A 16,247-nucleotide genomic window follows, 5' to 3' on the forward strand; every position below is an offset into this window, starting at 1 on the left:
AGATGTTTGTCTCATCTGTTGATGGATGCCCCAAGGCAATCTCTTCCAGCACTTCACCTCCCTTGCCATTAGAACTGTGTTCCTTGCTTCTAATCAGAACCTTTCTTGTAATAGCCTGTGCTATTAGTTCTTCTCCCTCTGTATCACCTTTTCTGTCTTCTCTTCTTTAGGTCAATCAACCCAAACACATTAAAATCTCTCCTTTTAAATCTTCTTGTGGACTAATATTCAGCTTGAGATCCACTGTTACCTTAGTGTTTTTTCAACTGTTAGAAACTGTTAGGTTATCCATCCTGCATTTACACAGTTGATTATTCCTAGGTGCAATAACTTCCACTTGTCTGTCAAAAAATCCTTGAACTTCATTTCTAAATGTAATTTTGAATTCCAGTTATTTTCTTTATTGTATGCAGAGTCAGTGTCAACTGCAAATTTTATAAACCTGTTCAATATAATCATACAGGACACTATTAAAAATCTTGAAAGCCTCAACAGATCAATACATTAAAGAACTACTGAGGAGTACTATTTAGACACAGTAAGTCCATTTTGCACTGACCCCATGGTAGTTTAATTGGGAATATTTGCCTTGATTTCTCATGAGAATGCCATACTAAAAAAAAATCAAAGATCTTATTAAATTGACATAGGCTTTTTAATTCTTTTGTATCCAGAGTCTGTTGCTCTGTTGTAGATTGCCTTGACACAGCTTGAAAAAGTGATACAATTTGTTTCTGACTTATTCATACATAGGTTGTTGTTCAACTCTTTATTTTCTACATGTTTAAAATTAGGTTGCTTGTAATTTGTTCCAGAATTTTGGGTGGAATTGCATTTATATTGATCAGTCTATTCTTTCTAACAGTTCTTTTCCCTCCCTTCTAAAGATCATCACTAACTTTTTCCCTTTTCTCACCTACCTTCAGTGAGTTATCAATTAGGAATTATTCTGAACCTCATTTTCTTTAAATATGTCTAAATGTGTTATGTAAAATCCAGACAATCTGAAACCATTATCTTAGCTAAATACCATGCAGTTAAAACCTGTAACTTAATGAAAGTACACAGAGAAGCATGAATGTTCATTTTGCAATCTCCTGAGTTCTTTAAGTGTTTTATTTTGCAATTTTGATTACCCCTTCAATAAAACCTTTCTCCCCTTTTTAAACAATTTGGGGAATTGGCTGGTTATTTTTAGCAGCATGTGTTATTGCCTAGGAACAAAGCTGGATCATTCACATACAGATTTGGTCTTATGGCTATGAGGAATAAATGTCCTGTTTGGATTCTCCAGTTCAAAAAGTGGGATGAGTTCACATCTTCACTTTCTGAACAGTATAGCACTGTGCAAAAACAGCATCTGAATTTTGGAAGCAGTGTGGATGCATCAGTGAAATGCTGCATCTAAAGTAATGCTGCATCTATTCTGCAGAGCTAGTTATCCCAGACACAAAACAGTATCATGAGCATCAGTTCTTTCAGATGGTGAATAAAGATCTTCCAAGGCAGTTCAAGGGGGTTTTTTGCCACATCATTGACTTCAGCCAGAGCCAGGTCAGATTCAAAAATGGTAATGTCTTCCCTCTACTGCCTTTCCACACAAGATAAGAAAATACAAAGCCAAGGTTCATATAAGTATATTCTTAAACAAATGGAAACGTTGCTTACACCATTGTATGCAGCATTGACACCAGATTACTACTAAAATTCCATGACTGTGTAATTATAAGAGTCAAAAAATTCCTACCTACCCTGTTAAAACAACCCATACATAGAAAGTGGAAAAAGAATCAGCAGAAATAGTCATAGACATCTTCATCTGGTACTCAGCTAGTCACTTTTCCACCCTACATTTAATATGGAGAGAGTAATTTGACATGTCACTTACTTCTCAGCAAATTTATGCTTCCAAGAATTTTAAGAAACAAAAGAGAGTTTGTTGTGAAAACTTAAATTACTGTTATACTGCATAATAAGAATGGTACATGGGAATATTTAGGTGGAATTGCCGCATTTATTTTATTCTTTTTTAATTGTTGATAAACATGTGTCTAATGATTCTAAGTTCTGTGAATCTTCTGACCACTAACCACAACCTTTCAATGCAAGGCACAAACTACTTAATAGCATCCCTGTAAGTACAGTTGTTTTCAAAATAAGTGATCATGGAATAAACTCTGGGCAGTAGGACAAACCTATAAACATCTCAAACATTTTTTTATGCAAAGATTGGTTGGAATATCAAACAAACTGCCAGAAGTTATGCAGCCAGAAGTTAAAGTGACTTGTGCACATTAATTCAAGAAAAAGTTGGATTACGCTTTGGAAAAGAAGGAAATACTACAGTGCAGTGCAGTAGACACTAACTTTCTTTTTCCTCTTTTTTTTACAAGTTGGGATTATGGTTAGACTATTTCACATAATTAACAAATATACTACAATTAGCAAACTTTCTTCCTTCATTTTCTGTAATCTGAAAGAAAGTTTCCCATGGTTTTACAGGACTGACCAGTTGGTTCCCTTTGCAAGACTACTTTTATGTCTGTAATTGCTGAAGTAAACATGTCTTTTGGGGGGGGGGGTGCTTGAGAATGCATAGCAGCACTTTAAAAAGAAATTTAAGCCTGAAAAAACAGATGAGAAAGACAAGATAAAGTAAGACATCTGAACGATTAGATAATTCAGTAGATACCTGAAGAACAGAAAAACTGAAACAAAGAGCATCTTCATCTGCTACATGTTTCTGTCATGTTCCACCCTTTTGTGGTTATCAGGACTTATAACACAGCAGGAAAAACAATCAGATACAGGATAAATAGCTCAGGGAACAGGATAAAGAGCTCAGGGAAAAGGAAAACAAAATGAAAAGTCAAATGCAAATTCATTTTTCACCAAACTTTTGTGTCACAATAAAACTGATAAAGATTGTTTTCGTTGGAGAAGTGATTGCTAAGTTTGCCAGAAAGCTAAACCACTAAGATAATCAGGAAAGAAGAAAAAGAGGGAGAAAAAAAAAAGGTTTCATGAAGTTTCAAACTTTTCATTGGAAAAGGCAAAAATAGGAAGGCTCAAAGGTTGCTGGTAAGAGTCCCTTCATTCACTCAAGCTGTCATCCAAGCCTGGTGCCACAAACAGAAGCAGTAACAATGATAAGCACAGTTGCTCCAACTGGATGAAAAACAAAAGGATACCATCCAGTCCCTTTCCTTTACAATATATGCTTGTTTCCTGTGGCACATCTCCTAATAGTTCGTACAGCATATTTTTAAAATTCTCAAAGGGTCAAGTTTCTACTGTCCTCCCTCAAAGACACCCTTGTGACTTAGGAACAACTAGAAATTATATAGCTGTGACTTAACATGTAAAGTAACAGGGCTGATCAACACAGGCAACAGAAACAACTGCTGCTGACTACCTGATTGGGAAGAAGCAGACGAGGCCTTCTTCAGACAACTTGGCCTTTGTCCTCACTGGAGATTTTAACCACTCCAATATCCACTGGGGCAAAAGTCAGCATGGTAGAAGTGATTCAGGAGGTTTCTGAAATGCACTGATGGTAAATTCCTGACCTAGGAGTTTAAGGAGCCAACGAGGGTAGATACTCAGCTGGGTCTCACGCTTGTAAATACAGAAGAACTTGTCAGAGACATGAAGGTTGAGTGGAGCCTTGATTGCAGTAACCATGAGATGGTGGAATTCAGGATCCTGAGGGAAGAGAATCAGACAAAACACAGGATCACAACATTAGACTTCAGGAGAGCAGATTTTGGCCTGTTAAGGAACCTGTTCAGGAAGAACCCCGTGGGATACAATCCTAGAGAAGAGGGGTCCAGGATAGAGGGTAACTTTCCAAAGATCATCTCATCTATGCTCAAGAACTGTCCATCCCCACATTGAGGAACTCAAGTAAAGGTGGCAAGAGGCCTGAATGGATGAACAGGGTGCTCCTGACAAAACTCAAACAAACAGAAATTATACAAGAGAAAACTTCCTACTGTGATAGAACTTGAACAAGGAGTTTGGACTGCATGATGTCCAGTGGTTCCTTTTATCCTCAACCATTCCATGATTATGTGCTCCAGGTAAAACTCTCATGAAAATTAAAATATCTTGTATCTTTAAAAAATGTTTTGCTTTCCTCAAAATCCAGTAAAAAGAAAAAATAAGGAGAAGAAAACAGAACCATTGTTACTACACCCACACTAATTAGTGAATAAGCCAGAATCAGAGTACAACAAAGTCTGTCAGGTAGTAGTAGTGCTATATCATCAGATGACATTCAACATGATGGAGGTAAAATCTATATGGTTTAAATTAAGACACAGAGTAGATTTACTAGCAAGCTTTTGTTTTCTTGATTCAAGCATTTATCATAATTTTAGACTAACAGCTAGAGTTCTTCTTTGGTAATGATAAAATATGGCTGGATGAAACTTGTCGGGGCCTGCACTTTATTTCCTTCTTAGTTGCATTCCCTTGGTCTTTGAGGAACAGATAGTCAAATTAGGAAGTCCTCTTACAAAATGGTTTACAAGAAAGCAGGATTATTTCTGTAAGCAATGGAAAAGTCCAGTTGTTGAATGTCTATTCATGAGAGATGAAAATAATATGAGGTTATTTGACTCAAGAAAAAATGAAAAATCATAGCAAAAGGTGTTCACAGTGATGGAGATGCCACAGTGACAGTTGTGATCTACCTCAGCATGAGGTGGAAAATTATACATCAAAGTTTCAGAAAGTAAAAGATTCACAGTTGCTTATTAAGGATCTTACTTGAAACAAATTTTTAGAAGAAAGTAAAGATCAAATACAAAACTGTGGACAAAGGCCATGGAGAAAGGCAGCATTTCTAAAAAAGAAAGCCTGAGATAATATCTGTAAGCAATGTTAGTGACAAGGGAGAAAGGAAGGAGAATTGTGCCTGTACATACTTATTATTGCCAAATAGGCTGAAAAAACCCCAACATAACTGCTATGGTATTTTTTTCCAATAGACCTAAAGGACAGCAGCAGCGGAATCTGCTGTTTGTGTTAAAGTGTCAGGAGGGGAAAGATCAAAGACGTGGAAACATCTGCTTTTAGAAGCCACTTGAAAAATAATTATGCAATAGCCTGTGAAAAACATCTGTTAAAAATGCTGCTGTCCACCCATCACATAGAAGGGAGACACTTAAGAAAAATATAAGCAAGACCAGGAGAAGATCAGCGCTCATTTTCTCTTGAAACACTCATTATGTCAAATCCAAACTGAAACCCAAGGGTAAGTTTAGCAAGAGCAATATGATAGAAGCAAGCAGCATGATACACCACTCCCAAAGAGATGGTACAACCTGTTGTTACATAATCAATACAAATTGAACCAGAAACTATGCTTAGCGTGTGTACACTTTCTGAACACAAACAAATTGCTTCCTGGGAATTTTCAGCCCTCCCATTCACAGAACCTAAGGCCTTGCAGCTCTCTGTTTTACAACATCACGGCTATTCCAGCGCAGAGCATCCCTCCCAGTCACTCAAAGGAACTTGAGCTTTCTGTAAATCTGATCACACTGCATCTCCGCTCATTATACGATTGATTTAACATCCAGATCTTTCAGGAGGACTAGTGAATCCAATGCAGCGTTGTGTTGACATGATGCTACCTGAATCACAGAGAATGCTTTCTCCTTATCACTTTGATGTGCTGTACACACTCAATAGCTCATTCAGTACTGGAATACATGTCCTGACATAGGTGATTTTATCCAAAACATTTTAATCAGCAATCAAGATAGTGTGTATGTGCTATTCTCATGGTCCTGCTGATTAGCAGAAACTGGTTGAACTACAATGTTTAACACTGTTCTACACTGTGCCTACAACTGTAACCAAATTAAAGGAAGAGTTCAAGTTTTAGTTCTTAAAAAGGCAAAAGACAGCAACTGACACTTTCCAACTTCTGCATCAAATACTCAATATAGCTAACTTCATCTACATATCAAATGTCATATTATAGATAAGAGGCTACATTGCATGTAACAGAAAGAGGCTGGATATGAGACATCTTCCTCTCCTGTATCCTCAAGTTCATGCTCAAATTCAGTTGCATAAGAAATTCCACCCTTCCTACCAAAAGAAATTTTTCTTGGGCCTCAGAACAGACCCTCTAAAGTCATTGCCATATATTGCTGTGTTTGCCTCAGAAGTGGATATTTGTCAGTAGGAAGCAAACCACTTGCTATAAATACAATATGGTATGTAAAATTCTTTGAGATCCTAGGGTAAGGAACATGATAAAGTAATATAAAAGAATATTAATTTTATATCAATAAAACAATGAATTCAATATAAAGTCACCTTGATGCTTAGGCTATCACAAGAAAATAGAACAAAGGAGGGACAGTGTGGTTTTAAACATGCCCAAAATAACTGTAAACCAGGTTTTCAATTCATAGAAATTCACAGGAACTGTATTCTCAAAACAATGGTTTGTAAGAAGCATCATTGCAGTGTTTCCTCTGCTTATTTTTGTAAATAAAGAATTTTTATTAAAAGTTTTAGGCTCTGTTAGTACCAGTTCTTTCCTGAACTGTCAACAGTGATTAATGCAAATGGTTTAATAATTTTTTCTTTTCTCTAAATTTTTAAAGGAACATTAAATGAACCCATTATCTCATCCCCAATCTTCACAGTTCAATAAAGGTCATCCATGTTTTGCTGCCTAAAAGCATTTACAGATGAGGAGTAAAACACACTGAGTATGACAGATTTAGGTATTTTTCAAGGAGTGGGAGTGCAGGTGGGAGAAATCTATGAGTATGTGCTGCTGTCCTCAAGTGTTTCCTTGAAATCCAGAGACTGCCAGTAGTGTTCCAAAACAAAATCAGTGTCAATCTTAAATATTCTCTTGCACATAGAGGATATCTCTTCTAATTCTCATAGAATTAAAAATATATTATAAATATATTATAAAAAGTACGTGTTTTGGAGATCCTGGGAAGGGAATTTCTGAAAATACAGCTGCACAGCAAGAGCTTTGTTATATTCCCCAGGTTAAAATGACAAAGGAAGAGGTCTGCCTATCACTGCACTTCAAATTCACTGGCAAAGAGAGAAGATATTGAATTATATTTCTCTCTGAATATTTTGCCAATTAAACACTTTAAAATTTGGCTCAAGCAAACCATCTTCAAATTCCTCTCTCCTGTAGCTGGAATGCAGTGCAGCCACCAAATGAAGACCAAGCTAAATATTTTAACTGAGCAAGATACATTCTGGTTTTCTGCTCCAAACTACATGGAAGTCTCTATTATGGAATGGGATTACAGGATTAGAGCAGGTTTGCCTGTGGCATTTGGAGAGTGTGTCAATTGGCTTCATTGGAGAATTTCCACAGCTAACATAGTTCACATGTGTCAGACCAATTTCCATGTCCATGCAGGACCAGTATCAGCACATAAATGCTATATGGTTGCTCCCTGACTGTAAATGATCTAGTAATAGTTCAATACAATGCTACCACTGACTTCCAGTGCCATTTAATTTAACCATCATTGTAACTTAATCAAAACCTTGGGTACCATGTAATCTCTATTAAAAACAGAAATTGCCCTCTCTAGTGACTATTTCAAATTGCTTTGGATGGGGGGAGGGAATAAGTATGTTTACTAGTGCCTTTCTTTTTTTTAAGGGAAGATAAACTAGAAAAGGAAATTCAAGGGTTTGAAAGATATGCAGAGTCACCTACACAGAGAAGCTAATTTGCATTATAGTGGAGTATGAATTTAAATGTAAATCTTCCTGATTAACCCCTGATGAGATAGCAACTTCTGGTATCATTTTTCTTGCACAGCCTTTTTGCAGAAGAACTTGTGCAGAAAATTATTCAAGGCAATCTATCAGGAGGAGCCACTGTGGAGTAATTTCCTATGGCAGAATCCCTGGGACTGCTTGTTCAAACGCTTTCAGTCTGTACATTCAAGTTCTCTTCTACACCTGACTAGGCTGTCACCTACATCAGTTGCTCAGCTCCACTGGACTCTGCTCCCCAAATCTACTAGTAAAGAATCAAAAGTGTGATGGAGGTTAGTTACCCTGTGCAGAGGGTCACACTAAGGTTTTTGCCAAATAGTGTTGTCTTTAAAGTTCACATGTACATGTGTTAACACTATTCCTAGAAGACACTCAAGTAAAAGAATTAATCACTCTCTCACATGTGAATGAGATGCAGTCAACACATCAGTGAGACAAATAACAATTCCTAACATACTGAGCAGGGATTGCTCCTGTCCAGCAAATGGACTTTGGTCCATGCCGTAAATCAGTGCAAAGAGTAAAAACACTGAAAAGTCTTGGTCTCTCTGGAAGAAACCGATTTAATCTGGTCTTCAGACATTTGAGTGAGAAAAATACAGCATATAAAGCTGTTCAGAGAAGGCAATAAATCATTTGTATTATGTCATGTACTGAAAGCAACACCTGATAGTCAGTTAAATGTACATAGAACAAGCGAAATCAGGCAGGTTTGATTCCTGTCAGCTGCCTTATAAGTCCTCAAGTCCTACCACTTGCTCATCTTAGGGGTCTCAAAAAATAATTTTAAGTTAATCAGTTTTCAATTAATATTATGCCCATTTCCACTCAGAAATCTTGTAGGATTTTCCAACTTGTTCAGGTATGCTCCAAACCATACACTTTACAGCACAAGAAAATAGCTCATCTGCTAAAGGAAAATGACATAACCAATTTTTCGTATTACATTTTCACTACTACCAAACATATAAATTAATTTGGATTTTTTTACTATAAATCTATCTACAATAAACAAAAATATGTAGTTCTGTGTCAGGGACAGTAAAAATGTGAACATAAATGTTCCATAAGACATGGAATTTTGTGGAAACTATTACAGGGATAAAAATCTGTGCATAAGTGGAGCCTTTCCAAGGCATTTTAGCCCCCAGGTAGACAGGTAAAATTTAAACTAACAGCATTTAGAATTCAAAGACAAAACTTAAATCTCATTAAAAAAGCACAAGCCTCTGCAAATTGAAATAAAGCTGTAACTGCATTCAGGTGTAGCAGTACCAAATTCTTGTCCTCTGTGGACTGTGCATGTTCTCTGCGCACAAGGCGGACCAGCCACAATACATTTCTGTGCCATACAGCAGCTCTTCTTGCTTCTTCATGGTTAAAGATAATTGTCATAGCCGATCTGATTATCAAGGATGTGGCTGGGCTGCAGTGGACTCTGCTAGAACTTGCAGTGGATTAAGTTTGTGCTGTCTGCTGACATAAAATCACAGAATGGGTCAGGTTGGAAGCGACCACAACGGGTCATCTAGGCCAACCTCCCTGCTCAAGCAAGGTCACCCTAGAACACACAGCACAGGATTGTATCTGGATGGTTCTTGAACATCTCCAGTGAGGGAGACTCCACACCCTCTCTGGTCAATCTGTTACAGTGCCTGGTCACCCACACAGTAAAGAAGTTGTTCCTCCTGTTCAGGTGCAACTTCCTGTGCACCACTTTCTGCCCGCTGCCTCTTGTCCTATTGCTCAGCACCACCTAGCAGAGCCTGGCTGCAACTCTCTTTGACACCCCCTCTCTAGTTATTTTTACATATTAATGAGGTCCCCTATCAGTTGCCTCTTCTCAAGGCTGAACAGGCCCAGCTCTCTCAGCCTTTCTTCATAAGCGAGATTCTCCAGACACTTGACCAATTTAGTATCTCTCCATTGGACCTGCTCCAGGAGCTCCATGCCTCTCTTGTACTGTGGAGCCCAGAACTGGACACAGTACTCCACACTGTGGTTGTATCCACAGTACTGGGCACAGCCTCATCAGGAATGACTAGAGGGGCAGGATCACTTTCCTCGACCTGCTGGCAATGCTCTTCCTAATGTATTCCAGGATTCCATTGCCATTCTTGGTCACCATGGCACACTGCTGGCTCATGGAGAGCTTGTCTACCAGCAGATCAGTCCCCAGCCTGTTGTTCCTTTCCATGTACAGGACCCTGCATTTCCCTTTGCTGAATTTCAGAAGGTAAGGACATGGCCACTTTTAGGTCTCTGTGCCTGGTGAGCACTGTATACTAGGAGGAGCAGCAACCTGCCTCATGGTATTACATTTTTCTAATAAGCTGAAGAAAGGTTCCATTATATCTTCAGGACATGTTGAAAAAAATTTCCTATTATTTTACTAAATACAAGCACTGTTGTTACCTTCCTAGTACTACTCATTAAATCTTAGCTTTACCAGTGGTATCTCAGTATTATCCTGCCTCTGCCCTGACTGCCTTGGGTTTGGATTTGTACTGACTAAAACCTCAGTAAACTCATGAATTGCATAATAATGCTTGCTAACAATTATTTCCAACATACATAAAAATACATATATAGGCTTGAAACCCCATGGTGTTACCCTTCAAGCTTTGTAGTATCTCTCCACCTTCCTGTCTACTGTCTGTGAGAGAAAGGCAGGAACAGGAGCAGATATTTTTATGAAGAATTTATTTCCCAGACATACTTTTGCCAGTTTCCCTCCTAAACATCTGAAAATGTATTCAGTTTCTATAAAATACCAGCTTTCCCAACAGTGAAAATACATTAGGCTGATGCTGCCCACAATACTGCAGAGCAGACTCAGCAGGCACTTCATCACGAGACACATTAGTAAAGCTCTGATTTTAAAAATCAGTTAAAGCCTGATGGCAATCTGCATCTCCCAATTTGTGCTAAAAAGACATCTTATACTACAGAACTACTTGATCCATCCCTGCAAAATTATGCATGCTGAGCAGTACAGATTGCATTTAAACCCTTTTTTTAAAGGGTAGGAGCTGGGAACACTACATATTCAATGATGTGGACACAGTAATTGTTTTGTACCATTACCCCTCCAAGAATGGATTGGAAGAGTCAAGGATCATTTTAGTTCTTTTCAAAAGATCAGAAGATATGACCAAAGAGAAGGGATTCTTTTCCTTTTTTTTTTAATTTGTTGAATACCCCAAGGTAAATATAATCCTTAGTGTAAGTGTATTAATAGGAGATCCCCTAGCCTTGATCAGGGAATAAATTTGTTGCTTCATCCACCTGGTGAAGCAAAATATTTCACCAAAACTACATTTATCTTCATGCATCTCATATCTACACCAGAAAGAAGCCATAAAAAGAAGAGGCCTCTTTGCAGAGACTTGGAAGTTAAATCAGAATAACAGAAGATAGAAATGGAGGTAAGAGGTAGTGGGTTTGTAAGATTTTTGCCAATACCAAAAGCAGCAAATCTGGTGGGATCTTTCATCGAGACAGACAAGTTCCAGTTTGATATTTTTGTTAAGTTAGCATTAATAAAAAGTAATGTAACCACTTCCAATAAAAACACATGAATATAATCAACAGGATCAAGACCAATTCAGAGACAGACAGCATGCTAAAAAATCTCTTACAACTGGTTAAATTAATCAACTCTGATATAGATAGACAATGTGTTTGTTATTGGTACAAAGATACAACATGGATCTCTAATCAGTAATAAATCAAGCTGGAAAACCTATTATGTTATAGCAACAAATGAGAGGACTCCATTTTGAATGAAAATTGAGATGTTTTTATGAATTCCCTACTACTAGTACATAGGTTACAAGTTGATGTGTAGCAACTAGATTTGAATTCCAAAAAGGTAAGTGTAGGTAGCAGGACAATTGGCTTGCGAATACATTAACTTAGAAAAGGAGAAGGTAGCTCAGTGTTCAGCTCCACAGGGACAACACTGTCGAGCACATGCATTAGTAGAATGTTGGGTTCTCAGCAGCATAAGAAACCTCAGCAGTCCAGAGTCTCTTGGTCTCTGCACAGAGCATTTGAATCACTCCCTTGGATTTGGGTATCTAGATTCTGCCTAAGTTTTACTTTAGGCATCTAAGTGCTTTTTTGGATCTCACTCTAAATTCTTACATATCATAGAACCTTTTCCAAAAACCCCATTAATTTCCCCAGCAATTACCAGAAAACTATGAGATTATTTCACTAAACAACAAAGAAAGAATTAAATTCTTTTTCTGGTTTTAAATGAATTATGAAAGAAAGCACATCTGCAAAGTAAACTTAAAATACTGGTTCAAGTGCTTAAACCACTTTATAATAAAATATACATGTAGTGACTTCTGAGATCCTATTGCTGCAGGTTATAGAATCTATTGCTTAACTACTATCAACAAATGTATAAATACACCTAATTAACTAGTTATTATGCACACAGCTTGCTTGTCCACCCCAAGAAACTGCACAAAATTCTTTGCAATGTCCTCCACACTACTGGGAGATTACTCAGCATCTGCATGAAAACACACTCCTTCTACAAGAGAGCACAGGATTAAATAAATACTGCATGATCTAGAAACAGCAGGACATCTAATCCAGGCAAGTATAACAACTTTGCTGTGTTTTCTTGGGAAAGACAAATACTCTCTTACTTCCTTCCAGAACCCTAAGGTGGAGATAACCAGTATCATTTCACAGGGCTGGTGTCATAAAATGAACTGAAAATAGTGAGGACAGCTTGTTAATTTTAAATAAACTTGCATGTTGGAATGAGAAAGAATCCATACCCATAGGGTTTAGTCAGGCCATTCTCCCCTTCTCTTTACCATGTAAAATAAAAAAACTCTAAAGGTTTTCAACTCATCACCCTTACAGGAAGTATCTTTTATTCCTCCTGGCAGACTTTTAGTATTCAAGCTGAAAGATGTGGGTTCTACTTTCATCTTCTTTTGATTTATATAGTGATCCTATTTGTTTTTATGAGCTCAGTATACTGTCAACAACAACGGGACTCTCAGCTGGGCTTTGTGGATGCTGATGCTGAGTCGCAATTGAATTTATACGGCTCCGAAGTTTGTCTGAACCACAACCTTCAGATTCATGACCAAACTTAGGATGGAATGAGGCCCATGTTCTGTCCCAGGGCAATTCTTCTTCTACATGGTTGTTTAACTCCCTTGATGCTCCAAGGATACTGTCCCACGAGAGGGATGGAGATTTCACTTCTCTCAATGGCAGAAAACATGTACTACTATAAGAGATATGCCCCTTGGAGCTGAAAAAGGATGGCTATATAGACAATATAGCCTATGTTTCTGTCTTTCCAAGAAAACAACAGAGGTAGCTGAGCATGTCAGATCTTAACCACAAAATTAAGTTTCAATGTTAGTATCTTGGATCAGTATTTTAACTAAAAAGATATATATAAAAGGTAAACTTGGAAGAGAAAAAAAAATTAAGGTAACGTACAAGATCTGTAAGAAGTGTCCTGTAGGGTAAAATATCCATTCAGTGTTTATCTGAGAAAACATCTGTAAAAAATATAAACCAAAAAAAGCAAATCAGGGAAGTGCATGAAGCAACTCTTGAAAACATACCAGTATTCAGGTACAGACCTCCAGCAATATAGCCAGAACTAATGGCTGGACATAGCTAAACTGCTGTTTGTATTAAATATAATAAAAGACTTTCGAAGACCCCCTCAGAACACCTATAGTCCCATCAGGAGACTATCAGCATTTTAAATAAAATTACCATTGTAATTTACCTATTGATAAAATCATTGCAAACTTCACTGATGATACTAGTTGCTGTGGCTACCTTTGTTAAAGGAGGAACCCAAAATACCTTTCAAGATTAGAGGCAATATCAACAAAGGGCATTCTATGCACTTCCAGATTGAGACACTTGAATACAAAAAAGTTACTGTTTTGCTCTTTTGCTGAAGAATACTGAAGAATGTTTCAAGTACAAGTTTAACCTTGTATGTTGAACTATATATGTCTTTCTCTAAGTTAGGGGTTATCTCCCTCTGATTTAAATAGCCCCAAGAGATGCACCTTCAAAAAGCTTAAATTATTATAGGATGTTCATATGAAACCAAAGGTTTTGTCTCCATTCCACATCCTGCTTTGGCATACCTCTAACATGCTCTGCTTACTTGTAGCTTCAAAAATGTATTACTTTTTAAGATGAAGGGTGTTAGGGAAGCAGAGAAACAGGGAAGGCCATGCTAAATTCAGACCATAAAACCACACCACATTTTCAGCAAGTAGCTGACCTCCTATCCTCCTATGATTTCAAACTTTCTTTGGATTCCCTAATAAACAAATTCCCAAGACCATTATGTGTATGGTGATAGCAAATTTTCCTTTTTTTTTTTTTTTAAACGATTATTCAGAAAGGGCACAAACTGATCCTTAGGAGAGATAGTGCTTTTATCTACAGGAACTTTGTAAACAAATTGATCCAGATGTTTTGCTTTAGAACTCTCTAGACATAGTAAATTACTCCTTAGTACATCAACACTTCATTTCCTCTATTTGCAGCTAACATCACAAAACAGAACCGTTTTCAAAAGACAAATAATTGAAATGTTGTATCAGCATTAACAAGATCATTTGGACACTTTTAAAAATAAAATCTGTCTTCTATATATGGATGCATTTGGTTACATATAATAGTTTCCAGAAAGGATAAAGATCAAATATATTAAGAATGTATTTGGATCCTTGTCCTAAACCACTGAAAATTTATCAAAGAAATCCTAAGAATTTAATTTTTCCTTTCCATTGTTACATGCTTTATTGCATTTATCTTTAATAAACCCCTAGACATGTGGAATGGTAATGGATTCCAAAGTCTGAGTAAAAACTAAGACAACAACTAGTGTATCCCATTAAAATGAAACTAAAGTGAGACAAAGTAAGAAAGAGAGGGAATATGTATCTGGAATACATAAAAGATATTTAAGAATATTTGACAATATAGGCACATATACATTCAAAAATTAATGGAGAAGAAGAAAGAAACCTGCTCCCTGTGTTTCTTAGTGGCATGCCCAATAGACTGTTCTTCAGAAATGCATATTTCTTTAAATTTTTTTAAACCAGTAGTAAAAAGTGTTAATTTACTTTAAAGATCTAAGGGGCTTTCAGAAGTAAGAACAAGACAACTATATTACCTGTAAAAAGAGTACTATTAAATATGTCCCAGATGAATATACTCTATCAAAACACATTTTAGCTGACTTCTCTAACTATCTTTAGATGTTTTTCTTGCATTTTAAAATGTGACCAGTTTCTCCATAGCATTGAAATAATCTTTCCTATTCACACACTTTCTGAAGAGCTCATGCTGTCAAATACAGCAACCAGATTTCCATCCTATGCTTCCCAAATCAGAATATTTTCTTTAAAATTAAATCTTTGGTAGTTTTCCAGTTACTGTAAGGACAGAGGGATCAACTGAGTGCACAGCAACAGATTACAAAGCAGGTGGCTTGAGGCTAAATCTAAACAGTTTCCTCACATAGCTTTGTAAAGTGGGGTGCAGATAACTCCTAATGAGTGTTAAGGGCTGTCTACTCACTTAGTTGTATACAAGGTCTAGACAGGTCAAGGTCTAAGGATCAGAGCTTCTAATTACATTCTATTAAATACTTGTTAGTTGTAAAAGATGCCACCAGAACACCCATCAGAGCTATAGTATCTAATTATTAAATAATAGTGCCCTCATAAGACCCTCAAGACTTGAAAAACTATGATAAGATACTGAAAAAGAAAAAGAGACAGCCAAAAAAGAGGTGAATCTGAGGACACAGCTGAAAATTGAGGTCATTGTTCTATATCACATTCCCCATGTAAAAGAGGAATTTGAAACTCATCGTCTATTGAATCAGTCGGTATTTGGCAACATCATTTCTAACGTTGAGTTAAACCATTTAGGAGGCAGATTCAGAGAGCCTTTCATTGCACAATGAGCGAATAATGAAATACATTTATTTCATAACCTGTATTTGTTACAAACACAACTCATGGAGCTGTTGCTCATTCCCTAAAAGCTAATAAAAGGGAGAAATTAATATGACTAAAACCAGCATGGTTTTTTATTTCCTTTAAATAAAAGCCTCATATAAAATCTCTTGTGGTTTGGTGATACTGTGCTGTTGCTGACTGGCAGGGCAGGATTTGGCGATGCAACCCCTCAAAGACTGTTGTTATGCTGTTTTTCTCCCAGTGTTCATACTGGGAGGACACAGCAAGTCAGACAGCTAAAAAGGAGAGAGCACCTGTTAGGCATGAATTCTGCAATGACATGTTTTCAAACAGCAACAACCTAAGTGGGTAGTAAATAAATAACAGGCTCAAGCTTTGGCTAGTGAAGAGCCACCCACATGCACACAGCCAAGAACACCAGCACTCATAAGTAAAGGTAACACT

The sequence above is a fragment of the Chiroxiphia lanceolata genome, chromosome 6 (assembly GCF_009829145.1).
Source record: "Chiroxiphia lanceolata isolate bChiLan1 chromosome 6, bChiLan1.pri, whole genome shotgun sequence".
In the NCBI taxonomy this organism is placed as follows: Eukaryota; Metazoa; Chordata; class Aves; order Passeriformes; family Pipridae; genus Chiroxiphia; species Chiroxiphia lanceolata.